This window comes from Salmo salar, chromosome ssa04 (assembly GCF_905237065.1).
Source record: "Salmo salar chromosome ssa04, Ssal_v3.1, whole genome shotgun sequence".
NCBI lineage: Eukaryota > Metazoa > Chordata > Actinopteri > Salmoniformes > Salmonidae > Salmo > Salmo salar.
In genome coordinates, this window is record NC_059445.1 from 2,005,216 (window position 1) to 2,032,026 (window position 26,811).

Genomic DNA, 26,811 nt, shown 5'->3' on the forward strand with positions numbered 1-26,811 from the left:
CATAAGTACCTTCATGTCCAATGGAACGTTGCGTTTGCCTTGCAGTGCGTTCTTTGTGGTGTATACGGTGACGTATGCGTCAAACCGTATGCGTCGACGGCTTGACAGAAATGGTAGCAGAAGGTGACCGTTGAACTTTTGTTGCATACTTATCCAGATGATGCTTCGTACTATTTTGCGCTAAAACACTCTCAGTGTGATCAAGGCGTTAGTCCTATATTGCAGGGTTTCTGAACTTGGTCCAAGGGCCCCCTCCTGGGTGCACGTTTTGGGGGTTTTCCTAGCACTACACAGCTGATTCAAATAACCAACTCATCATCAAGTCTTGATCATTTGAATCAGCTGTGTAGTGCTGGGGCAAAAAACTAAATGTTCACCCAGGGGGGAAACCCTGCTCAATTAGATACACAGCCTCCTCCACCTCTGGTTTACTACCTCTAGCTGTATGTCCCACCACCCCTGTACTCCAACACAGCCTCCTCTACCTCTGGTTTACTACCTCTAGCTGTATGTCCCACCACCCCTGTACTCCAACACAGCCTCCTCTACCTCTGGTTTACTACCTCTAGCTGTATGTCCCACCACCCCTGTACTCCAACACAGCCTCCTCTACCTCTGGTTTACTACCTCTAGCTGTATGTCCCACCACCCCTGTACTCCAACACAGCCTCCTCTACCTCTGGTTTACTACCTCTAGCTGTATGTCCCACCACCCCTGTACTCCAACACAGCCTCCTCTACCTCTGGTTTACTACCTCTAGCTGTATGTCCCACCACCCCTGTACTCCAACACAGCCTCCTCTACCTCTGGTTTACTACCTCTAGCTGTATGTCCCACCACCCCTGTACTCCAACACAGCCTCCTCTACCTCTGGTTTACTACCTCTAGCTGTATGTCCCACCACCCCTGTACTCCAACACAGCCTCCTCTACCTCTGGTTTACTACCTCTAGCTGTATGTCCCACCACCCCTGTACTCCAACACAGCTTCCTCTACCTCTGGTTTACTACCTCTAGCTGTATGTCCCACCACCCCTGTACTCCAACACAGCCTCCTCTCCCTCTGGTTTACTACCTCTAGCTGTATGTCCCACCACCCTTGTGTTTCATAAAGCACCTAGCATCCCAAATGGCACCATGTTCCCTTTATAGCACAGGAGGTTGGTGGCATCTTAGTGGTGGAGGACGGGCTCGTGGTGATTGTATAAAACACATGGTTTCTATGTGTTTGATTCCATTCCATTCTCTCTCAGACACTATTATGAACCATCCTCCCCTCAGCAGCCTCCACTGACGTAGTACTTTACTTCTGACCAGAGTATTAGGCAATAGGGTGCCATTTGGGACATCCTATGATCCACAAGTAAACACACAGATCAATTTTCCGGGTCAGGATCCAGTATTAAACCATGACCTGAGGGAAATCAGCCAGGACTGATGGGCCAGGATCCAGTATTAAACCATGACCTGAGGGAAATCAGCCAGGACTGATGGGCCAGGATCCAGTATTAAACCATGACCTGAGGGAAATCAGCCAGGACTGATGGGCCAGGATCCAGTATTAAACCATGACCTGAGGGAAATCAGCCAGGACTGATGGGCCAGGATCCAGTATTAAACCATGACCTGAGGGAAATCAGCCAGGACTGATGGGCCAGGATCCAGTATTAAACCATGACCTGAGGGAAATCAGCCAGAACCGATGGGCCAGGATCCGGTATTAAACCATGACCTGAGGGAAATCAGCCAGGACTGATGGGCCAGGATCCAGTATTAAACCATGACCTGAGGGAAATCAGCCAGAACCGATGGGCCAGGATCCGGTATTAAGCCATAAGCCAAGGGAAATCAGCCAGGACCGACGGGCCAGGGTCCAGTATTGAGCCATAAGCCAAGTGAAATCAGTCAGGATGGATGGGCCAGGATCCAGTATTAAGCTATGACCCAAGGGAAATCAGCCAGGACAGACGGACCATGATCCAGTATTAAGCCATAAGCCAAGGGAAATCAGCCAGGACCAACGGGCCAGGGTCCAGTATTGAGCCATAAGCCAAGTGAAATCAGTCAGGATGGATGGGCCAGGATCCAGTATTAAGCTATGACCCAAGGGAAATCTGCCAGGACAGACGGACCACGATCCAGTATTAAGCCATGACCCAAGGGAAATCAGCCAGGACAGATGGGCCAGGATCCAGTATTAAGCCATAAGCCAAGTGAAATCAGTCAGGATGGATGGGCCAGGATCCAGTATTAAGCCATGACCCAAGGGTGACCTGTGTATCCTCCAGACAGACTACTGCATGTTGACCTGTGTATCCTCTACAGACTACTGCATGTTGACCTGTGTATCCTCTAGACAGACTACTGCATGTTGACCTGTGTATCCTCTAGACAGACTACTGCATGTTGACCTGTGTATCCTCCAGACAGACTACTGCATGTTGACCTGTGTATCCTCTACAGACTACTGCATGTTGACCTGTGTATCCTCTACAGACTACTGCATGTTGACCTGTGTATCCTCTACAGACTACTGCATGTTGACCTGTGTATCCTCTACAGACTACTGCATGTTGACCTGTGTATCCTCTACAGACTACTGCATGTTGACCTGTGTATCCTCTACAGACTACTGCATGTTGACCTGTGTATCCTCTACAGACTACTGCATGTTGACCTGTGTATCCTCTAGACAGACTACTGCATGTTGACCTGTGTATCCTCTAGACAGACTACTGCACGTTGACCTGTGTATCCTCTAGACAGACTACTGCACGTTGACCTGTGTATCCTCTAGACAGACTACTGCATGTTGACCTGTGTATCCTCTACAGACTACTGCATGTTGACCTGTGTATCCTCTACAGACTACTGCATGTTGACCTGTGTATCCTCTACAGACTACTGCATGTTGACCTGTGTATCCTCTACAGACTACTGCATGTTGACCTGTGTATCCTCCAGACAGACTACTGCATGTTGACCTGTGTATCCTCTACAGACTACTGCATGTTGACCTGTGTATCCTCTAGACAGACTACTGCATGTTGACCTGTGTATCCTCTACAGACTACTGCATGTTGACCTGTGTATCCTCTAGACAGACTACTGCATGTTGACCTGTGTATCCTCTACAGACTACTGCATGTTGACCTGTGTATCCTCTAGACAGACTACTGCATGTTGACCTGTGTATCCTCTACAGACTACTGCATGTTGACCTGTGTATCCTCTACAGACTACTGCATGTTGACCTGTGTATCCTCTACAGACTACTGCATGTTGACCTGTGTATCCTCTACAGACTACTGCATGTTGACCTGTGTATCCTCTACAGACTACTGCATGTTGACCTGTGTATCCTCTACAGACTACTGCATGTTGACCTGTGTATCCTCTACAGACTACTGCATGTTGACCTGTGTATCCTCTACAGACTACTGCATGTTGACCTGTGTATCCTCTACAGACTACTGCATGTTGACCTGTGTATCCTCTACAGACTACTGCATGTTGACCTGTGTATCCTCTACAGACTACTGCATGTTGACCTGTGTATCCTCTACAGACTACTGCATGTTGACCTGTGTATCCTCTACAGACTACTGCATGTTGACCTGTGTATCCTCTACAGACTACTGCATGTTGACCTGTGTATACTCTACAGACTACTGCATGTTGACCTGTGTATCCTCTACAGACTACTGCACGTTGACCTGTGTATCCTCTACAGACTACTGCATGTTGACCTGTGTATCCTCTAGACAGACTACTGCATGTTGACCTGTGTATCCTCTACAGACTACTGCATGTTGACCTGTGTATCCTCTACAGACTACTGCATGTTGACCTGTGTATCCTCTAGACAGACTACTGCATGTTGACCTGTGTATCCTCTAGACAGACTACTGCATGTTGACCTGTGTATCCTCTACAGACTACTGCATGTTGACCTGTGTATCCTCCAGACAGACTACTGCATGTTGACCTGTGTATCCTCTACAGACTACTGCATGTTGACCTGTGTATCCTCTACAGACTACTGCATGTTGACCTGTGTATCCTCCAGACAGACTACTGCATGTTGACCTGTGTATCCTCTAGACAGACTACTGCATGTTGACCTGTGTATCCTCCAGACAGACTACTGCATGTTGACCTGTGTATCCTCTACAGACTACTGCATGTTGACCTGTGTATCCTCTAGACAGACTACTGCATGTTGACCTGTGTATCCTCTAGACAGACTACTGCATGTTGACCTGTGTATCCTCTACAGACTACTGCATGTTGACCTGTGTATCCTCTACAGACTACTGCATGTTGACCTGTGTATCCTCTACAGACTACTGCATGTTGACCTGTGTATCCTCTACAGACTACTGCATGTTGACCTGTGTATCCTCTACAGACTACTGCATGTTGACCTGTGTATCCTCCAGACAGACTACTGCATGTTGACCTGTGTATCCTCTACAGACTACTGCATGTTGACCTGTGTATCCTCTACAGACTACTGCATGTTGACCTGTGTATCCTCTAGACAGACTACTGCATGTTGACCTGTGTATCCTCTACAGACTACTGCATGTTGACCTGTGTATCCTCTACAGACTACTGCATGTTGACCTGTGTATCCTCTACAGACTACTGCATGTTGACCTGTGTATCCTCTACAGACTACTGCATGTTGACCTGTGTATCCTCTAGACAGACTACTGCATGTTGACCTGTGTATCCTCTACAGACTACTGCATGTTGACCTGTGTATCCTCTGACAGACTACTGCATGTTGACCTGTGTATCCTCTACAGACTACTGCATGTTGACCTGTGTATCCTCTAGACAGACTACTGCATGTTGACCTGTGTATCCTCTAGACAGACTACTGCATGTTGACCTGTGTATCCTCCAGACAGACTACTGCATGTTGACCTGTGTATCCTCTACAGACTACTGCATGTTGACCTGTGTATCCTCTAGACAGACTACTGCATGTTGACCTGTGTATCCTCTAGACAGACTACTGCATGTTGACCTGTGTATCCTCTAGACAGACTACTGCATGTTGACCTGTGTATCCTCCAGACAGACTACTGCATGTTGACCTGTGTATCCTCTAGACAGACTACTGCATGTTGACCTGTGTATCCTCTACAGACTACTGCATGTTGACCTGTGTATCCTCTACAGACTACTGCATGTTGACTTGTGTATCCTACAGACCAGTGGTTCCCAAACATTTTATAGTCCCGTACCCGTTCAAACATTAAACCTCCAGCTCCGTACCCCCTCTAGCACCAGGATCAGCGCACTCTCAAATGTTCTTTTTTGCCATCATTGTAAGCCTGCCACAAACACACTATACGATACATTTATTAAACATAAGAATGACTGTGAGTTTTTGTCACAACCCGGCTCGTGGGAAGTGGCAAAGAGCTCTTATAGGACCAGGGCACAAATAATAATAATCAATAATGTTGCTCTTTATTTAACCATCTTCATATAAAACCTTATTTGTTCATCGAAAATTGTGAATAACTCACCACAGGTTAATGAGAAGGATGTGCTTGAAAGGATGCTCATAACTCTGCAATGTTGGGTTGTATTGGAGAGAGTCTCAGTCTTAAATCATTTTCCACACAGTCTGTACCTGTATTTAGTTTTCATGCTTGTGAGGGCCGAGAATCCACTCTCACATAATTAAGTGGCTGCAAAGGTCATCAGTGTCTTAACAGTGTGATTTGCCAAGAAAGAAACTCTGAGTGCAGCCCAATCCAGAAATCTGGCAGTGGTTTCTGATTAAGTTACATTTTCACAGAACCGCTGGTTGCAATTTCGATGAGGCTCTCTTGTTCAAATATCGGTAAGTGGACTGGAGGCAGGGCATGAAAGGGATAACGAATCCAGATGTTTGTGTCGTCCGTTTCAGGAAAGTACTTGCCCAACTCAACTCACTCAGGTGCTTCACTATATCACATCTGACATTGTCCGTAAGCTTGAGTTCATTTGCACACAAAAAAATCATACAATAATGGAAAGACCTGTGTGTTGTCCTTGTTAATGCAGACAGAGAAGAGCTCCAACTTCTTAATCATAGCCTCAATTTCATCCCACACATTGAATATAGTTGCGGAGAGTCCCTGTAATCCTAGATTCAGATCATTCAGGCGAGAAAAAACATCACCCAGATAGGCCAGTCGTGTGAGAAACTCGTCATCATGCAAGTGGTCAGACAAGTGAAAATTATGGTCAGTAAAGACAACTTTAAGCTCGTCTCTCAATTCAAAGAAATGTGTCAATACTTTCCTCCTTGATAACCAGCGCACTACTGTATGTTGTAAAAGCGTTACATGGTCGCTGCCCATATCATTGCATAGTGCTGAAAATACACGAGAGTTCAGGGGCTTTGGTTTATCCTGTTAGGGCTAGGGGGCAGTATTGACACGGCTGGATAAAAAACATACCCGATTTAATCTGGTTACCACTCCTACCCAGTAACTAGAATATGCATATACTTATTACATATGGATAGAAAACACTGTAAATTTTCTAAAACTGTTTGAATGGTGTCTGTGAGTATAACAGAACTCAAATGGCAGGTCAAAACCTGAGAGATTCCTTTACAGGAAGTGGCCTGTCTGACCATTTCTTGAACTTCTTTTCCATCTCTATCATTTACTAAGGATCTCTGCTCTAACGTGACACTTCCCACGTCGTCCATAGGCGCTCAGAGCCCGGGAAAAAACAGAATGTCGTCATTCCAGCCCCAGGCTGAAACACATTATCGCCTTTCTCAAGTGGCCGATCAAGGGACTCTGGGCTTATGCGCGTGACCCGACCGCCCCCGCCTTTGGGATTTTTTCCTCTGTTTGCCGAAAAGGAGATTCCCTGTCGGAATATTATCGCTTTTCTACGAGAAAAATGGCGTAAAAATAGATTTTAAACAGCGGTTGACATGCTTCGAAGTACGGTAATGGAATATTTAGAATTTTATTGTCACGAATTGCGCCATGCGCGCGACACTTCTTTACTATTTCGGATAGTGTCTGGAACGCACGAACAAAACGCCGCTATTCGGATATAACGATGGATTATTTTGGACCAAACCAACATTTGTTATTGAAGTAGGAGTCCTGGGTGTGCATTCTGACGAAGACAACAAAAGGTAATCAAACTTTTATAATAGTAAATATGATTATGGTGAGTGCTAAACTTGCCGGGTGTCTAAATAGCGAGCCCGTGATGCCTGGGCTATGTACTTAGAATATTGCAAAATGTGCTTTCACCAAAAGCTATTTTAAAATCGGACATATCGAGTGCATAGAGGAGGTCTGTATCTATAATTCTTAAAATAATTGTTATGCTTTTTGTGAACGTTTATCGTGAGTAATTTAGTAAAATGTTAGCGAATTCCCCGGAAGTTTGCGGGGGTATGCTAGTTCTGAACGTCACATGCTAATGTAAAAAGCTGGTTTTTGATATAAATATGAACTTGATTGAACAAAACATGCATGTATTGTATAACATAATGTCCTAGGGTTGTCATCTGATGAAGATCATCAAAGGTGAGTGCTGCATTTAGCTGTCTTCTGGGTTTTGGTGACATTATATGCTGGCTTGAAAAATGGGTGTCTGATTATTTCTGGCTTGGTACTCTGCTGACATAATCTAATGTTTTGCTTTCGTTGTAAAGCCTTTTTGAAATCGGACAGTGTGGTTAGATTAACGAGAGTCTTGTCTTTAAATAGCTGTAAAATAGTCATATGTTTGAGAAATTGAAGTAATAGGATTTTTAAGGTTTTGAAAATCGCGCCACAGGCTGCCAGTGGCTGTTACGTAGGTGGGACGCAAGCGTCCCACCTAGCCCATAGAGGTTAACAAAGTTAACCATTTTTATTGTAGTGTCCAAAACGTCTTTCAAGCTGTCAGGCATTCCCTTGGCAGCAAGAGCCTCTCGGTGGATGCTGCATTGTACCCAAGTGGCGTCGGGAGTAACTGCTTGCACGCGCGTTACCACTCCACTATGTCTCCTGTCATGGCTTTTGTGCCATCAGTACAGATACCGACATGAGCAGCAGCTACGTTTGGCTACATATGTATCCTCTACAGACTACTGCATGTTGACCTGTGTATCCTCCAGACAGACTACTGCATGTTGACCTGTGTATCCTCTACAGACTACTGCATGTTGACCTGTGTATCCTCTAGACAGACTACTGCATGTTGACCTGTGTATCCTCTACAGACTACTGCATGTTGACCTGTGTATCCTCTACAGACTACTGCATGTTGACCTGTGTATCCTCTACAGACTACTGCATGTTGACCTATGTATCCTCTAGACAGACTACTGCATGTTGACCTGTGTATCCTCTACAGACTACTGCATGTTGACCTGTGTATCCTCTAAACAGACTACTGCATGTTGACTTTTGTATCCTCTAGACAGACTACTGCATTTTGACCCGTGTATCCTCCAGACAGACTACTGCATGTTGACCTGTGTATCCTCCAGACAGCCTACTGCATGTTGACCTGTGTATCCTCTACAGACTACTGCATGTTGACCTGTGTATCCTCTACAGACTACTGCATGTTGACCTGTGTATCCTCTACAGACTACTGCATGTTGACCTGTGTATCCTCTACAGACTACTGCATGTTGACCTGTGTATCCTCTAGACAGACTACTGCATGTTGACCTGTGTATCCTCTAGACAGACTACTACATGTTGACCTGTGTATCCTCCAGACAGCCTACTGCATGTTGACCTGTGTATCCTCCAGACAGCCTACTGCATGTTGACCTGTGTATCCTCTACAGACTACTGCATGTTGACCTGTGTATCCTCTACAGACTACTGCACGTTGACCTGTGTATCCTGTAGCCTACATGCGCATATAACTGCAGTCAGTGTTCCAACTTAGCATATAGTGCTACCTCCCTGAACCAGCCTCTGACTGGGCTTGACCCAGGGTCCTCCATCTCCCTGAACAAGCCTCTGACTGGGCTTGACCCAGGGTCCTCCATCTTCCTGAACCAGCCTCTGACTGGGCTTGACCCAGGGTCCTTCATCTCCCCGGACCAGCCTCTGACTGGGCTTGACCCATGGTCCTCTATCAAGCTACTGTGTATCTGTGTATCAAATTCTATTCTTTGTGTGAAATATAAAATCAATTCTATAAAATAAGAGCAAAGTTATGGTGGGCAGAATATTTGGTATTTTAGACAAATCCCCAAAATACACACATTCAAGTTAGCAATTAAATAGTTTTACTGTGAAGAGGAGAGGACGCAGAGGAGAGGAGAGGAGGAGGCGGAGGAGAGGAGAGGAGGTGGAGGAGGGGGAAGAGAGGAGGAGGAGAGGAGACGAGGAGGCAGAGGACAAGAGGAGGCAGAGGACGAGAGGAGAGGAAGAGAGGAGGCAGTTGACTAGAGAAGAGGAAGCGGAGGAGGAGAGGAAGCGGAGGAGGAGAGGAAGCGGAGGAGGAAGAGAAGAGGTGGAGGAGGAAGAGAGGAGGCGGAGGAGGAAGAGAGGAGGCGGAGGAGGGGGAAGAGAGGATGAGGAGGCAGAGGACGAGAGGAGGCAGAGGACGAGAGGAGGAAGCGGAGGAGGAAGAGAGGAGGCGGAGGAGGAAGAAAGGAGGCGGAAGAGTGGAGGCAGAGGTGGTGGAGAGGAGGCGGAGAGGAGAGGAAGGGGAGGAGGAAGAGAGGAGATGGAGGAGGAAGAGCGTAGGCAGAGGTGGAAGAGAGGATGCCCAAGAAATCACTACTAAAAGACACCAATAAGAAGAGATTTGCTTGGGCCAAGAAATGCGAGCAATGGACATTAGACTGGTGGAAATCTGTCCTTTGGTCTGATGAGTCCAAATTTGAGATTTTGGGTTCCAACCACCGTGTCTTTGTGAGACGCAGAGTAGGTGAACGGATCTCCGCACTTGTGGTTCCCACCGTGAAGCATGGAGGAGGAGGTGTGATTGTGTGGGGGTGATTTATTTAGAATTCAAGGCACACTTAACCAGCATGGCCATCACAGCATTCTGCAGCGATACGCCATCCCATCTGGTTTGCGCTTAGTGGGACTATCATTTGTTTTTCAACAGGACAATGACCCAACACACCTCCAGGCTGTGTAAGGGCTATTTGACCAAGAAGGAGAGTGATGGAGTGCTGCATCAGATGACCTGACCTCCAAAATCACCTGACCTCAACCCAATTGAGATGGTTTGGGGTGACTTGGACTGCAGAGTGAAGGAAAAGCAGTCAACAAGTGCTCAGCATATGTGGGAACTCCTTCAAAACTGTTGAAAAAGCATTCCTCATGAATCTAGTTGAGAGAATGCCAAGAGTGTGCAAAGCTGTCATCAAGGCAAAGGGTGGCTACTTTGAAATATATAAAATATATTTTGATTTGTTTAACACTTTTTTTTGGTTACTACAGTACATGATTCCATATGTGTTATTTTATAGTTTTGATGTCTTCACTATTATTCTACAATGTAGAAATAAAGAAAAACCCTTGAATGAGTAGGTGTGTCCAAACTTTTGATTGGTACTGTATATACGTATGCACTGCACTACGAAGGATGGGATAAACCCTCTGACATACCACACTGGAGTGTGCAGTATATAGGGAATAGTGTGCCAATTGGGACACAGACAACATGTTGTGAACCTGTTCTGTCTAAACCAGAATGTAGCTGTTCACAACTACTTCTATCATGACACACCATCCAGTCAGCCAGTCATTCAGCCAGTCATTCAGCCAATCAATCAACCAGTCAGGCATTCAGTCAGCCAGTCAATCAGCCAGTTGGCCAGTCAATCAACCAGTCAGCCAGTCAGTCAGTCAGTCAGTCAGTCAGTGTTTTCTAGTCAACAGGTGTCTCCCAGCTCTTTCTCTCCTCTCCTCTCCCATCACTGCCACCAACTCTCATCCCTTGTCCTCTTTGTCCCTTCCCACTTTCCTTATCCATTTTCACCATGAAAACTTTGTAGAGTCTTGTCTGACCTCTCTCTCTCTCTCTCTCTCTCTCTCTCTCTCTCTCTCTCTCTCAAGGAACCTCATTTATTTAATTTTCTCTCTACTTCTTGTCATCTGTGATCGGTCTGCCCGCAACTCTTCTTTCTAGTTGGGTTTTCCAACTTTACCTCCATTTGTCTGCTTGAACCAAAAACAAACAAATCTAAAAGTGAAAGAAATGCATGGAGACAGAGAAGAGATTGGGAGAGAGGGAGAGAGAGAAATAGGGAGAGAGAGAGAAATAGAGAGAGGGAGGGAGAAAGGGTGAGGGAGAGAGGGAGAAAAGGTGAGGTAGAGAGAGGGAGAAAGAGGAGAGAAAGCAGATCGTAGTAGAACAAGAAGAACTAATCTCCATAATCTCCAGAGCATTTCAATAATATCTTGTCCTTCTGCTGTCTCTCACCTTATTGCTCGTATAGTGATAGTTAAAGGTGCAATATGCGGAAATTATTCCCTCATTTCCTGGATGCTAAAATTCTAAGATTCTAACAAATTTCACATTTATCAGACAGAACAAGCAGCCAGAGTGTAGAGATCATTGTACCATCTAAACCACTGTGAGATATATTTTCAATAGCCCCAAATATTGTATTTTCAGCTGTTTGAAGCTGGTGTACAAAACCCAAAGGAAAACGCACAAGAAGGAAAGTTAACAGGAGGCATAGAAATAGTGCGCATAGAAAATATCTACCACTTCTTATACTCGCTTTTCAATGAGAAGGACAGATCTATAACTCACATTTCTATGTGGGTTTGGTCGGGTCACCCCAAAAAGGTACATATTGCAGCTTTAAAGGCTCTACCTGTTCAGTAATGAAATATTATATAGCTGGCTGTCTAGACTGTATTTTTACACCTCAGGATATCCCTCTATCTCATTCTCATTTGACATTATTAATGTGTGGATAGACCATGAGATGGTTCAGAGTAGGATCAGTGTTGCCTTTTAGTTCATAATGAATAAGACTATATGGACAGATGGGACCTGATCCCAGATCAGCTCTCCTACTCTGAGATGCTTTATTAATATGGGCCCTGGTGTCAGAATAACAATGGAATTGTATCGGTTTTATGTACATTTTTTCCAGACGTTTTAATGAAATAGCTTGAAGCAGCAGGTAGCCTAGTGGTTAGAGCTTGTGCCAGTAACCGAAAGGTTTCTGGATCGAATGCCCGAGCTCACAAGGTACAAATGTGTCGTTCTGCACCTGAACAAGGCAGTAACCCACTGTTCCCCCGGGTGCTGAAGACGTGGATGTCGATTATGACAGCCCCCCACACCTCTCTGATTCAGAGGGGTTAAATACGGAAGACACATTTCAGTTGAAGCCATTCAGTTGTACAACTGACTAGATAACCCCCCACCCCCAAAAAAGAGAAAGCTGGGGCTAAGATGAGAATAGTGTTAGTTCCTTAGTTGGCCACATAGGGGCACTCTTTACCTGTTTGTTTTAAAGGGAAAGGGAGATGGAGGAGAGATGGAGAGACTAAGAGAGGAGAGGGAGAGATAGAGAGGGAGGGTGGAGAGAGAGAGAGAGGGGGAGGGTGGAGAGAGAGAGAGAGAGAGAGGGGGAGGGTGGAGAGGGAGAGAGAGAGAGAGAGAGAGGGGGAGGGTAGAGAGGGAGAGAGAGAGGGGGGTGGAGAGGGAGAAAGAGAGAAGGTGGAGAGAGAGGAGGAGGGTGGAGAGGGAGAGAGTGTGAGAGGGGGAGGGTGGAGAGGGAGAAAGAGAGAGAGAGAGAGAGAGAGAGAGAGAGAGGGTGGAGAGAAATTGTGCATCCCAAATGACCCCTCTATTCTCTATATAGCTTACTACATAGGGAATACACTATATTTAGACATTTATACTGGCCTCCTGACTGACACATTCTACCTTTCATAGAGAGAGAGAGAGAGGGGGGGAGGATAGAGAGGGAGAGAATGAGAGAGAGCAAAATAGGGGGAGGGTGGAGAGAGGTTCTGTCTGAGTACAGAACCCACAACAGTTGGTAAGTTCATGCTTGCAGGAAAGTGTGTTGGTGGTCAATCTGCTGTTGTCTGTGTGTTGTATCCAGTGTGTCTGGATTAGTGGCTGTGTGTATGTGTCTGTGTGTCTGTGTGAGTGTCTGTGTGTGTTTTAGGGTCTTTTTCTGTCTGACATGATCCTGTTTTATTTAATGTTTGAATCCAAATTACATTTTAGTCATTTAGCAGATGCTCTTATCCAGAGCGACTTACAGTAGTGAATACATACATTTCATTTTCATTTCATGCATTTTTTGTTGTTGTACTGGCCCCCCGTGGGAATCGAACCCACAACCCTGGCGTTGCACACACCATGCTCTACCAACTGAGCCACAGGGAAATAACATGAGGAGTTATCTGTAAAGAGAGATGGAGAAATGACTTCTTCAGGAAACACACACACACACACACACACACACACACACACACACACACACACACACACACACACACACACACACACACACACACACACAATGTAAAGGCAACATGCAACAATTTCCAAGATTTTACTGAGTTACAGTTCATATAAGGAAATCAGTCACTTGAAATAAATTAATTAGGCCCTAATACATGGATTTCCTGAACTGTAACTCAGTAACATGTTGGAAATGATTGCATGTTGAAGGTAAGGGTGTGGATCAGAAAACCAGTCAGTATCTGGTGTGACCACCATTTGCCTCATGCAGCGTGACACATCTCCTTCACATAGAGTTGATCAGGTTGTTGATTGTGGCCAGTGGAATGTTGTCCCACTCCTCTTCAATGGCTGTGTGAAGTTGCTGGATATTGGCGGGAACTAGAACACACTGTCGTACACGTCAATCCAGTGCATCCCAAACATGCTCAATGGGTGGCATGTCTTGTAAGTATGCAGGCCATGGAAGAACTTGGACATTTTCAGCTTCCAGGAATTGTGCACAGATCCTTGCGACATGGACGTGCATTGGGGTGACAGGTAGCCTAGTGGTTAGAGAGGCAGGTAGCCCAGTGGTTAGAGCGTTGGGCCAGTAACCGAAAGGTTGCAAGATTGAATCCCAGATCTGACAAGGTAAAAATCTGTTGCTCTGCTCCTGAACAAGGCAGTTAACCCACTGTTCCTAGGCCGTCATTGTAAATAAGAATTTGTTCTTAACCTCTATGGGCTAGGTGGGACGCTTGCAATTTCTCAAACATATGACTATTTTACACCATTTTAAAGATAAGACTCTCGTTAATCTAACCACACTGTCCGATTTCAAAAAGGCTTTACAACGAAAGCAAAACATTAGATTATGTCAGCAGAGTACCTAGCTAGAAATAATCAGACACCCATTTTTCAAGCTAGCATAAAATGTCACATAAACCCAAACCACAGCTAAATGTAGCACTAACCTTTGATGATCTTCATCAGATGACAACCCTAGGACATTATGTTATACAATACATGCATGTTTTGTTCAATCAAGTTGATATTTACATCAAAAAACAGCTTTTTACATTAGCATGTGACTAGCATGTGACTAGCATTCCCACCGAACACTGCCGGTGAATTTACTAAATTACTCACGATAAACGTTCACAAAAAGCATAACAATTATTTTAAGAGTTATAGATACAGAACTCCTCTATGCACTCGATATGTCCGATTTTAAAATAGCTTTTCGGTGTAAGCACATTTTGCAATATTCTCAGTAGATAGCCCGGCATCACAGGGCTAGCTATTTAGACACCCAGCAAGTTTAGCACTCATCAAAGTCAGATTTACTATAAGAAAAATGTTATTACCTTTGCTGTCTTCGTCAGAATACACTCCCAGGACTTCTACTTCAATAACAAATGTTGGTTTGGTTCAAAATAATCCATAGTTATATTCAAACAGCGGCGTTTTGTTCGTGCGTTCAAGACACTATCCGAAAGGGTAAATAAGGGTGACGAGCATGGCGCAATTCGTGACAAAGAAATTCTAAATATTCCATTACCGTACTTCGAAGCATGTCAACCGCTGTTTAAAATCAATTTTTATGCCATTTTTCTCATAAAAAAGCGATAATATTCCGACCGGGAATCTGCGTTTAGGTAAACAGACGAAAGAAAATAAAGCATTCGGTCGACTCGGGCACGCGCCTAAGCCCATAGTACTCTGATCGGCCACTTGCCAAAAGCGATAATGTGTTTCAGCCAAAGGCTGCCTCGATATCATTCAGCTTTTTCCCGGGCTCTGAGAGCCTATGGGAGCCGTAGGAAGTGTCACGTTATTGCAAAGATCCTCAGTCTTCAATAAAAAGAGCCAAGATGAAACACAATTTGTCAGACAGGCCACTTCCTGCATGGAATCTTCTCAGGTTTTGGCCTGCCATATGAGTTCTGTTATACTCACAGACACCATTCAAACAGTTTTAGAAACTTTAGGGTGTTTTCTATCCAAAGCCAATAATTATACGCATATTCTAGTTACTGGGCAGGAGTAGTAACCAGATTAAATCGGGTACGTTTTTTATCCGGCCGTGTCAATACTGCCCCCTAGCCCTAACAGGTTAACTGACTTGCCTAGTTAAATAAAGGTTAAATGATGAATGGCACGACAACGGGCCTCAGGATGCTGTCATGGTGTCTCTGTGCATTCAAAGTGCCGTTGATAAATTGTGTTTGTTGTCTGTAGTTTATGCCTGCCCATACCATAACCCCACCGCCACCACGGGGCACTGTGTTCACATCAGCAAACTGCTCAGCCATACATCTGCCCGGTACAGTTGAAACCGAGATTAATCCGTGAAGAGCAGTCTTCTCCAGCGAGCCAGTGGCCATCAGGGCATTTGTCCACTGAAGTCAGTAATGATGCTGTTAAGACCCTGGATGTTACAGCTTTAGTTTTTTTCCATTTCTGTTTTGAGGCTGGACTTTCCCACGTATAGCTCGTTAGCACGTAGAGCACATTGATTTAACCAGTTGTTGTTGCTAGTCAACTCTCAGTGGACACCTCCACGAGTGTCTTTCAGAACCCCTCCTAAAACCCACCTGTTTCATTTGGGTTGTTGGTCAGTGACTCTGTTAGTTCCCTTTTCTGTTCGAGCAACACTTTTTGGTTTTCATGTTGGGGAACGTAACAAGGATGACGAGCACGCAGACGAGATTCCCCGAGATGGTTTCTGACAGTTTGTGCAGAAATTCTTTGGTTGTGCAAAGCCACAGTCTCACCAGCTGTTTGGGTGGCCGGTCTCACCAGCTGTTTGGGTGGCCGGTCTCACCAGCTGTTTGGGTGGCCGGTCTCACCAGCTGTTTGGGTGGCCGGTCTCACCAGCTGTTTGGGTGGCCGGTCTCACCAGCTGTTTGGGTGGCCGGTCTCACCAGCTGTTTGGGTGGCCGGTCTCACCAGCTGTTTGGGTGGCCGGTCTCAGACCAGGGACCAGTATGAACACGTATCCACTCACTACTGTAAGTCTCTCTGGATAAGAGCGTCTGCTAAATGACTAACATGTAAAACACACACAGGCCGTTTGTCTCCCACACAGGCCAGACTGCAAGCCTATACAGGAAAGGGCAAACTGTGCATACGGACGGACGTGTGTGTTTCAACAGGTCACACATCTTGCTGCTGTGATGGAACACTGTGGTATTTCACCCAATAGATATGGGAGTTTATCAAAATTGGATTTGTGTAATCTGAGGGAAATATGTGTCTCTAATATGGTCATACATTGGGCAGGAGGTTAGGAAGTACAGCTCAGTTTCCACCTCATTTTGTGGGCAGTGTGCACATAGCCTGTCTTCTCTTGAGAGCCAGGTCTGCCTTCGGCAGCCTTTCTCAATAGCAAGGCTATGTTCGCTATTCTCTCACTCACATTCACTCATAGCCCAGATGTTTCTGCTCTCATGACGCAAGTGGAGGTTAATTTACAGAAATCTCTGTAGCCGTGGGCTGTTTGGAGGGTTAAAGGGGCAATCAGGGATTTGAAAAAACAACAACGTGACTGAGTTAAGAAGACAATGTGCCTGTTGATTTTCCCAACATCAACAGTTGTTTGTTGCGATTATCCCCTGACTGTGTTATGGTGTTTGAATGGCAGGGCAGCAGACAGAGAATGGTGTTGTGTCATTAGTTTGACTGTGTTATGGTGTTTGAATGGCAGGGCAGCAGACAGAGAATGGTGTTGTCATTAGTTTGACTGTGTTATGGTGTTTGAATGGCAGGGCAGCAGACAGAGAATGGTGTTGTCATTAGTTTGACTGTGTTATGGTGTTTGAATGGCAGGGCAGCAGACAGAGAATGGTGTTGTGTCATTAGTTTGACTGTGTTATGGTGTTTGAATGGCAGGGCAGCAGACAGAGAATGGTGTTGTGTCATTAGTTTGACTGTGTTATGGTGTTTGAATGGCAGGGCAGCAGACAGAGAATGGTGTTGTGTCATTAGTTTGACTGTGTTATGGTGTTTGAATGGCAGGGCAGCAGACAGAGAATGGGTGTGTCATTAGTTTGACTGTGTTATGGTGTTTGAATGGCAGGGCAGCAGACAGAGAATGGTGTGTCATTAGTTTGACTGTGTTATGGTGTTTGAATGGCAGGGCAGCAGACAGAGAATGGTGTTGTGTCATTAGTTTGACTGTGTTATGGTGTTTGAATGGCAGGGCAGCAGACAGAGAATGGTGTTGTGTCATTAGTTTGACTGTGTTATGGTGTTTGAATGGCAGGGCAGCAGACAGAGAATGGTGTTGTCATTAGTTTGACTGTGTTATGGTGTTTGAATGGCAGGGCAGCAGACAGAGAATGGTGTTGTGTCATTAGTTTGACTGTGTTATGGTGTTTGAATGGCAGGGCAGCAGACAGAGAATGGTGTTGTGTCATTAGTTTGACTGTGTTATGGTGTTTGAATGGCAGGGCAGCAGACAGAGAATGGTGTTGTGTCATTAGTTTGACTGTGTTATGGTGTTTGAATGGCAGGGCAGCAGACAGAGAATGGTGTTGTCATTAGTTTGACGGTGTTATGGTGTTTGAATGGCAGGGCAGCAGACAGAGAATGGTGTTGTGTCATTAGTTTGACTGTGTTATGGTGTTTGAATGGCAGGGCAGCAGACAGAGAATGGTGTTGTGTCATTAGTTTGACTGTGTTATGGTGTTTGAATGGCAGGGCAGCAGACAGAGAATGTGTGTGTCATTAGTTTGACTGTGTTATGGTGTTTGAATGGCAGGGCAGCAGACAGAGAATGGTGTTGTGTCATTAGTTTGACTGTGTTATGGTGTTTGAATGGCAGGGCAGCAGACAGAGAATGGTGTTGTGTCATTAGTTTGACTGTGTTATGGTGTTTGAATGGCAGGGCAGCAGACAGAGAATGGTGTTGTGTCATTAGTTTGACTGTGTTATGGTGTTTGAATGGCAGGGCAGCAGACAGAGAATGGTGTTGTGTCATTAGTTTGACTGTGTTATGGTGTTTGAATGGCAGGGCAGCAGACAGAGAATGGTGTTGTGTCATTAGTTTGACTGTGTTATGGTGTTTGAATGGCAGGGCTGCAGACAGAGAATGGTGTTGTGTCATTAGTTTGACTGTGTTATGGTGTTTGAATGGCAGGGCAGCAGACAGAGAATGGTGTTGTGTCATTAGTTTGACTGTGTTATGGTGTTTGAATGGCAGGGCAGCAGACAGAATGGTGTTGTGTCATTAGTTTGACTGTGTTATGGTGTTTGAATGGCAGGGCAGCAGACAGAGAATGGTGTTGTCATTAGTTTGATGGTGTTATGGTGTCTCTGACATACATATATCCACTGAGAACAGGAGGAGAGGGGGAAGACAGACGAGGAAGGAGAGAAGAGGGATTGAGACCGATGGAGAAAGAGAGAGAGTGTCTCTATGTTAGCATCTCCCTGGCCATTTCTCTGTATCTCTATTCACGACATATCTCTGTCTGTATCTCTATTCACTACATATCTCTGTCTGTATCTCTCTATTCACTACATATCTCTGTCTCTCTCTCTATTCACTACATATCTCTGTCTGTATCTCTATTCACTACATGTCTCTGTCTGTATCTCTATTCACTACATATCTCTGTCTCTCTCTCTATTCACTACATATCTCTGTCTCTCTCTCTATTCACTACATGTCTCTGTCTGTATCTCTATTCACTACATGTCTCTGTCTCTCTCTCTATTCACTACATATCTCTGTCTGTATCTCTCTATTCACTACATATCTCTGTCTGTATCTCTATTCACTACATATCTCTGTCTCTCTCTCTATTCACTACATATCTCTGTCTGTCTCTCTCTCTATTCACAACATCTATCTCTGTCTGTCTCTCTCTATTCACTACATATCTCTGTCTGTATCTCTATTCACAACATCTCTGTCTCTGTCTGTCTCTATTCACAACATTATCTCTGTCTGTATCTCTCGTATTCACTACATATCTCTGTCTCTCTCTCTATTCACTACATATCTCTGTCTGTCTCTCTCTCTATTCACAACATCTCTGTCTCTGTCTGTCTCTATTCACAACATCTATCTCTGTCTGTATCTCTCTCTGTTTTCACAACATCTCTGTCTCTGTCTGTCTCTATTCACAACATCTATCTCTGTCTGTATCTCTCTCTGTTTTCACAACATCTCTGTCTCTGTCTGTCTCTATTCACAACATCTATCTCTGTCTGTATCTCTCTCTGTTTTCACAACATCGGTGTCTGTGTCTGTCTCTATTCACAACATCTATCTCTGTCTGTATCTCTCTCTGTTTTCACAACATCTCTGTCTCTGTCTGTCTCTATTCACAACATCTATCTCTGTCTGTATCTCTCTCTGTTTTCGCAACGTCTCTGTCTCTATTCACAGCTAACTGGGAATAAACAACATGATAGATGAAAGAGATTAGTTCCATTAACAGTAATTCTCCTGACTAAATGCTAGTATTGATTTGACCAATAACTGCTCATATTATTTATTTTCTTCTGCTAAAAGAGTGATAACGTTATAAACTACCCAGTCCTTGCCTTGACGAATAAAACCTATTCATTTAATACTATTGTGGCTATAGATTTGTTCTACACTCCAAATTGCAGCCTATTCCCTATTTAGTGCACTACTTTTGACCAAGGCCCATAGGGCTCTGGTCAAAAGTAGAGCACTATACAGTATCTAGGGAAATGGTGCCTTTTAGGACTCATTCTTGATCTTCAGGGCCGTAGCTTTTAAGTGTGAAATAACACATTATCGACAGGGTTAAACAGAGAGACATAGAGGTTAGAGGTCGTGTTGGAAGATGTCACGCCCTGACCAGCAGAGGGAGTAGTTGTTTAGTATTTTGGTCAGGACGTGGCAGAGGGATGTTTGTTTTGTATGGTGGGGGTTTTGTGTGTGTTAGAGAGGGGTGTTTGATTTATGTGTTCCTGGGTTTTGGATGTATGTTCTAGGTTAGTTGTTCTAGGTTGTATTTCTGCATGTTGTCTAGTTTAGGTTTTCTATGTTTAGGTTTGGGTGCTGGACTCTCAATTGGAGGCAGGTGTTTCTCGCTGCCTCTGAGAGTCCTATATATGGGTAATTGTTTGGTATAGTGTTTGTGGGAGATTGTTTCTTGTTTTGCCTGTGTGAGCCTGACAAGACTGTTTTGTTGTTCGTGCGTTTCTTTTTTGTTGTTGTTGTGTGTTCTTGTTATTTAAAATAAATATCAAGATGAGTATCCACATTCCTGCTGCGTTTTGGTCCTCTATTCCAGACGACAACTGTGACAGAATCTCCCACCACAAACGGACCAAGCAGCGGAGGAAGGAGCAACAGGTGGACTTTGAGGAGCAAGGGGAATTTAAGTTGGACCAACGGGAGAAATGGACATGGGAACAGATTATGGCCGGAGAGGGCCCATGGAGAAAATGGAGCGAAGACCGGGAACGCTACCGAGGAACACGACTGGCGTTTAAGCCCGAGAGGCAGCCCCAATAATTTTTTTGGGGGGGGCATATGGGTAGTTTGGCTGGGCGAGGTTTGAGCCCCAGGCCAAATCCCCATACCTTTTCTGGGCAACCAGTAAATGGACAGGTCCCGTGCTTCGGGGTAATGGATACTGTGGCGAGGCCAAGTATTTTAGGCCGGTACGCGCTATACCAGCGCCCCCGCATTTGCCAGGGGGTAGTGGGCATCCAGCCCGTAAAAGTGATGTCAGTTCTGCGCTCGAGACCGCCAGTAAGCCTCTACGGTCCAGCGCATCAACCCAGTCCGATTCGGCCTGTTCCCGCTCCCCGCACTAGCCCTGAGGTGCGTGTTCCCAGGCTGATACCTCCAGTACCAGCACCACGCATCAGGCTTCCAGTGCGTCAACCCAGTCCGACTCGGCCTGTTCCCGCTCCCCGCACTAGCCCTGAGGTGCGTGTCCCCAGGCTGATACCTCCAGTACCAGCACCACGCATCAGGCTTCCAGTGCGTCAGCCCAGCCTCGAGAGTTCGGCAATAGTGTGCAGTCCAGAGTATCCGGCAACAGTGTGCAGTCCAGAGTATCCGGCAACAGTGTGCAGTCCAGAGTATCCGGCAACAGTGTGCAGTCCAGAGTATCCGGCACCAGTGTGCAGTCCAGAGTATCCGGCACCAGTGTCTAGTCCGGAACCGAGGGAGACTGCCTGCGATCCGGAACCGAGGGAGTCTGCCTGCGACCCGGAACCGAGGGAGTCTGCCTGCGACCCGGAACCGAGGGGGTCTGCCTGCGACCCGGAACCGAGGGGGTCTGCCTGCGACCCGGAACCGAGGGGGTCTGCCTGCGACCCGGAACCGAGGGGGTCTGCCTGCGACCCGGAACCGAGGGGGTCTGCCTGCGACCCGGAACCGAGGGAGTCTGCCTGCGACCCGGAACAAAAGGGGTCTGCCTGTGACCCGGGACCGAGGGAATCTACCTGTGACCCGGAACCGAAGGGGTCTGCCTGTGACCCAGAACCGAAGGGGTCTGCCTGTGACCCGGAACCGGGTGAGTCTGCCTGTGACCCAGAACCGGGTGAGTCTGCCTATGACCCAGAACCAAGGGAGTCTATCAGCAACCCGGAACTGAGTAAGTCTATCGACGATCCATAACTAAATATAAGTAACTGTGTTTCAAATGAGTCTGCCTACAGTGTGGAACGGAAGAGGTCTGCCTACGATCCGGAACGAGGGGAGTCTGCCTACGGCCCGAAACTGATCAAGTCTGTCTGCATTCTGGAGGACAGTAGGCCGGAGCCTGAACCACCACCTGTATAGGTGGGTTGGGGAGGGGGGGTGTAGCACAAGTGCCGTCGGTGACGGCAGCCACCCTCCCTTCCCTCCCTTTAGTTTAGGGGGATTTTTTTGTTGTTATTTTGGGTTTTTTGTTTAGTTATGAGGTGCATCCGGGGTCTGCACCTTTAGGGGGGGTTACTGTCACGTCCTGACCAGCAGAGGGAGTAGTTGTTTAGTATTTTGGTCAGGACGTGGCAGAGGGATGTTTGTTTTGTATGGTGGGGGTTTTGTGTGTGTTAGAGAGGGGTGTTTGATTTATGTGTTCCTGGGTTTTGGGTGTATGTTCTAGGTTAGTTGTTCTAGGTTGTATTTCTGCATGTTGTCTAGTTTAGGTTTTCTATGTTTAGGTTTGGGTGCTGGACTCTCAATTGGAGGCAGGTGTTTCTCATTGCCTCTGAGAGTCCTATATATGGGTAATTGTTTGGTTTAGTGTTTGTGGGAGATTGTTTCTTGTTTTGCCTGTGTGAGCCTGACAAGACTGTTTTGTTGTTCGTGCGTTTCGATTTTTTTTGTGTGTTCTTGTTATTTAAAATAAATATCAAGATGAGTATCCACATTCCTGCTGCGTTTTGGTCCTCCATTCCAGACGACAACCGTGACAGAAGATCTATGTGTGGAGGCCAGAGAGTAAGGGGTCTTGTTTATAAATCCTTTATATTAAATAAAAAACAACTCATGAAGAATTAAAAAAATGTATTTACAATTTACATTATGATTTTTTATAATTACATACAATTTACACTCATTTTTTGTAATTATTTATAATTTACAATGTAATTTTTTATAATTATTCAAAATGTACATTCATTTTTTATAATTATTTATAATTGTTTTGCTCTGAACTTGTAGCAGTTATTTTATTAATGAGAGATGTAGTTTTAGATTTCAGAACCAAATTGAATTAAACTGCTTGTTTGTGCTGCAGTGTGTGTGGATATTGGGTAATGTACGTAAAGGGGCAATCCGGTGTTTGTTACATCCATTTATCCATAAATGAAATATAGTCAGTCCTTGTGCCCATAGCTCTGAGAGTCATTTCATTTCTCCAGCCCCATTGCCCAGCTGTTTACCAAAACAACTGCTAGGTCGGCCTTTAAGATGGTAAGTGATGTTGGAATTGAAGTGCAGTCTCCCCCCCTCTCTCTCTCTCTCTGTATCGTTATGCATTTTTTATCTGCCATTCTTTATTTCTCAAAGAAAAGGTGTCAAGGTTTTCCTTTGACCTGTTGGGGCTAGGGGGCAGTATTTTCACGGCTGGATAAAAAAACGTACCCGATTTAATCTGGTTACTAATCCTACCCAGTAACTAGAATATGCATATACTTATTATATATGGATAGAAAACACCCTAAAGTTTCTAAAACTGTTTGAATGGTGTCTGTGAGTATAACAGAACTCATTTGGCAGGCAAAACCCTGAGACATTTTCTGACAGGAAGTGGATACCTGATGTGTTGAATTACCTTTAAGCCTATGCCATTGAAACACACAGGGGTTGATTAATGTTTTGGCACTTCCTATTGCTTCCACTAGATGTCACCAGCCTTTACAAAGTGTTTTGAGTCTTTTACTGTGAGATCTGACCGAACAAGAGCCATGGAACGGTGATGGCCGATTAGACTCTGGCGCGCGAGTTCATGTTGGGTACCCTCGTTCCAATACGTTATAAAAGAGAATGCATTCGTCCACCTTGAATATTATTCATGTTCTGGTTAAAAAAGGCACTAATGATTTATGCTATACAACGTTTGACATGTTTGAACGAACGTAAATATATTTTTTCCCCTCGTTCATGACGAGAAGTCCGACTGGCTTAGATCATGTGCTAACAACACGGAGCTTTTTGGATATAAATGATGAGCTTTTTTGAACAAAACTACATTCGTTATGGACCTGGGATCCCTGGAAGTGACATCTGATGAAGAGAATCAAAGGTAATGGATTATTTACATAGTATTTTCGATTTTAGATCTCTCCAACATGGCCGTTTGTCTGTATAGCAAAGCATATTTTTCTGGGCGCAGTGCTCAGATTATTGCAAAGTGTGATTTCCCAGTAAGGTTATTTTTAAATCTGGCAAGTTGATTGCGTTCAAGAGATGTAAATCTATAATTCTTTAAATGACAATATAATATTTTACCAATGTTTTCTAATTTTAATTATTTAATTTGTGGTGCTGACTTGACTGCCGGTTATTGGAGGGAAACGATTTCCTCAACATCAATGCCATAGTAAAACGCTGTTTTTGGATATAAATATGAACTTGATAGAACTAAAAATGCATGCATTGTCTAACATAATGTCCTAGGAGTGTCATCTGATGGACATTGTAAAAGGCAAGGCCACAGGAGAGCTATACAGATGAAATCCACTCAGGAGGACTATATGTGAAAGAAAGACCTCAACACTCAAAAACACTTTTGTACTACAGATGAGTGTTCTTGAGAAGGAGTGGCCACTTGACTCTGTTTGTGCCCCTACTGGAACACTAATCCTTATATGCCTAGTGCACTACTGGAACACTATTCCCTATATAGCTAGTGTAGTACTGCAACACTATTCCCTATATAGCTAGTGTACTACTGGAACACTATTCCCTATATAGCGAGTGTCCCTACTGGAACACTATTCCCTATATAGCGAGTGTACTACTGGTACACTATTCCCTATATAGCTAGTGCACTACTGGTACACTATTCCCTATATAGCTAGTGCACTACTGGAACACTACAGTCATGGCCAAAAGTTTTGAGAATGACACAAATATTAATTTCCACAAAGTTTGCTGCTTCAGTGTCTAGATATTTTTGTCAGATGTTACTATGGAATACTGAAGTATAATTACAAGCATTTCATAAGTGTCAAAGGCTTTTATTGACAATTACATGAAGTTGATGCAAAGAGTCAATATTTGCAGTGTTGAACCTTCTTTTTCAAGACCTCTGCAATCCATCCTGGCATGCTGTCAATTAACTTCTGGGCCACATCCTGACTGATGGCAGCCCATTCTTGCATAATCAATGCTTGGAGTATGTCAGAATTTGTGGGTTATGGTTTTTCCACCCGCCTCTTGAGGATTTACCACAAGTTCTCAATGGGATTAAGGTCTGGGGAGTTTCCTGGCCATGGACCCAAAATATCGATGTTTTGTACCCCGAGCCACTTAGTTATCACTTTTGCCTTATGGCAAGGTGCTCCATCATGCTGGAAAAGGCATTGTTCGTCACCAAACTGTTCCTGGATGGTTGGGAGAATTGCTCTCGGATGATGTGTTGGTACCATTCTTTATTCATGGCTCTGTTCTTAGGCAAAATTGTGAGTGGCCCACTCCCTTGGCTGAGAAGCAACCCCACACATGAATGGTCTCAGGATGCTTTACTGTTGGCATGACACTGGACTGATGGTAGCGCTCACCTTGTCTTCTCCGGACAAGCTTTTTTCTGAATGCCCCAAACAATTGGAAAGGGGATTCATCAGAGAAAATGACTTTACCCCAGTCCTCAGCTGTCCAATCCCTGTACCTTTTGCAGAATATCAGTCTGTCCCTGATGTTTTTCCTGGAGAGAAGTGGCTTCTTTGCTGCCCTTCTTGACACCAGGCCATCCTCCAAAAGTCTTCGCCTCACTGTGCGTGCAGATGCACTCATACCTGCCTGCTGCCATTCCTGAGCAAGCTCTGTACTGGTGGTGCCCCGATCCCGCAGCTGAATCAACTTTAGGAGACGGTCCTGGCGCTTGCTGGACTTTCTTGGGCGCCCTAAAAGCCTTCTTCACAACAATTGAACCGCTCTTCTTGAAGTTCTTGATGATCCGATAAATGGTTGATTTAGGTGCAATCTTACTGGCAGCAATATCCTTGCCTGTGAAGCCCTTTTTGTGCAAAGCAATGATGCCGGCATGTGTTTCCTTGCAGGTAACCATGGTTGACAGAGGCTGAACAATGATTCCAAGCACCACCCTCCTTTTGAAGCTTCCAGTCTGTTATTCGAACTCAATCAGCATGACAGAGTGATCTCCAGCCTTGTCCTCGTCAACACACACACCTGTGTTAAAGAGACAATCACTGACATGATGTCAGCTGGTCCTATTGTGGCAGGGCTGAAATGTAGTGAAATGTTTTTTGGGGATTCAGTTCATTTGCATGGCAAAGAGGGACTTTGCAATTAATTGCAATTCATCTGATCACTCTTCATAACATTCTGGAGTATATGCAAATTGCCATCATACAAACTGAGGCAGAAGACTTTGTGAAAATTAATATTTGTGTCATTCTCAAAACTTTTAGCCAGGACTGTATATAGTTAGTGTAATACTGGAACACTATTCCCAATATAGCGAGGGCACTACTGGAACACTATATAGTTAGTGTAATACTGAAACACTATTCCCAATATAGCTAGGGCACTACTGGAACACTATATAGTTAGTGTAATACTGGAACACTATTCCCTATATAGCTAGGGCAGTACTGGAACACTATATAGTTAGTGTAATACTGGAACACTATTCCCAATATAGCTAGTGCACTACTGGAACACTGTATAGTTAGTGTAATACTGGAACATTATTCCCTATATAGCTA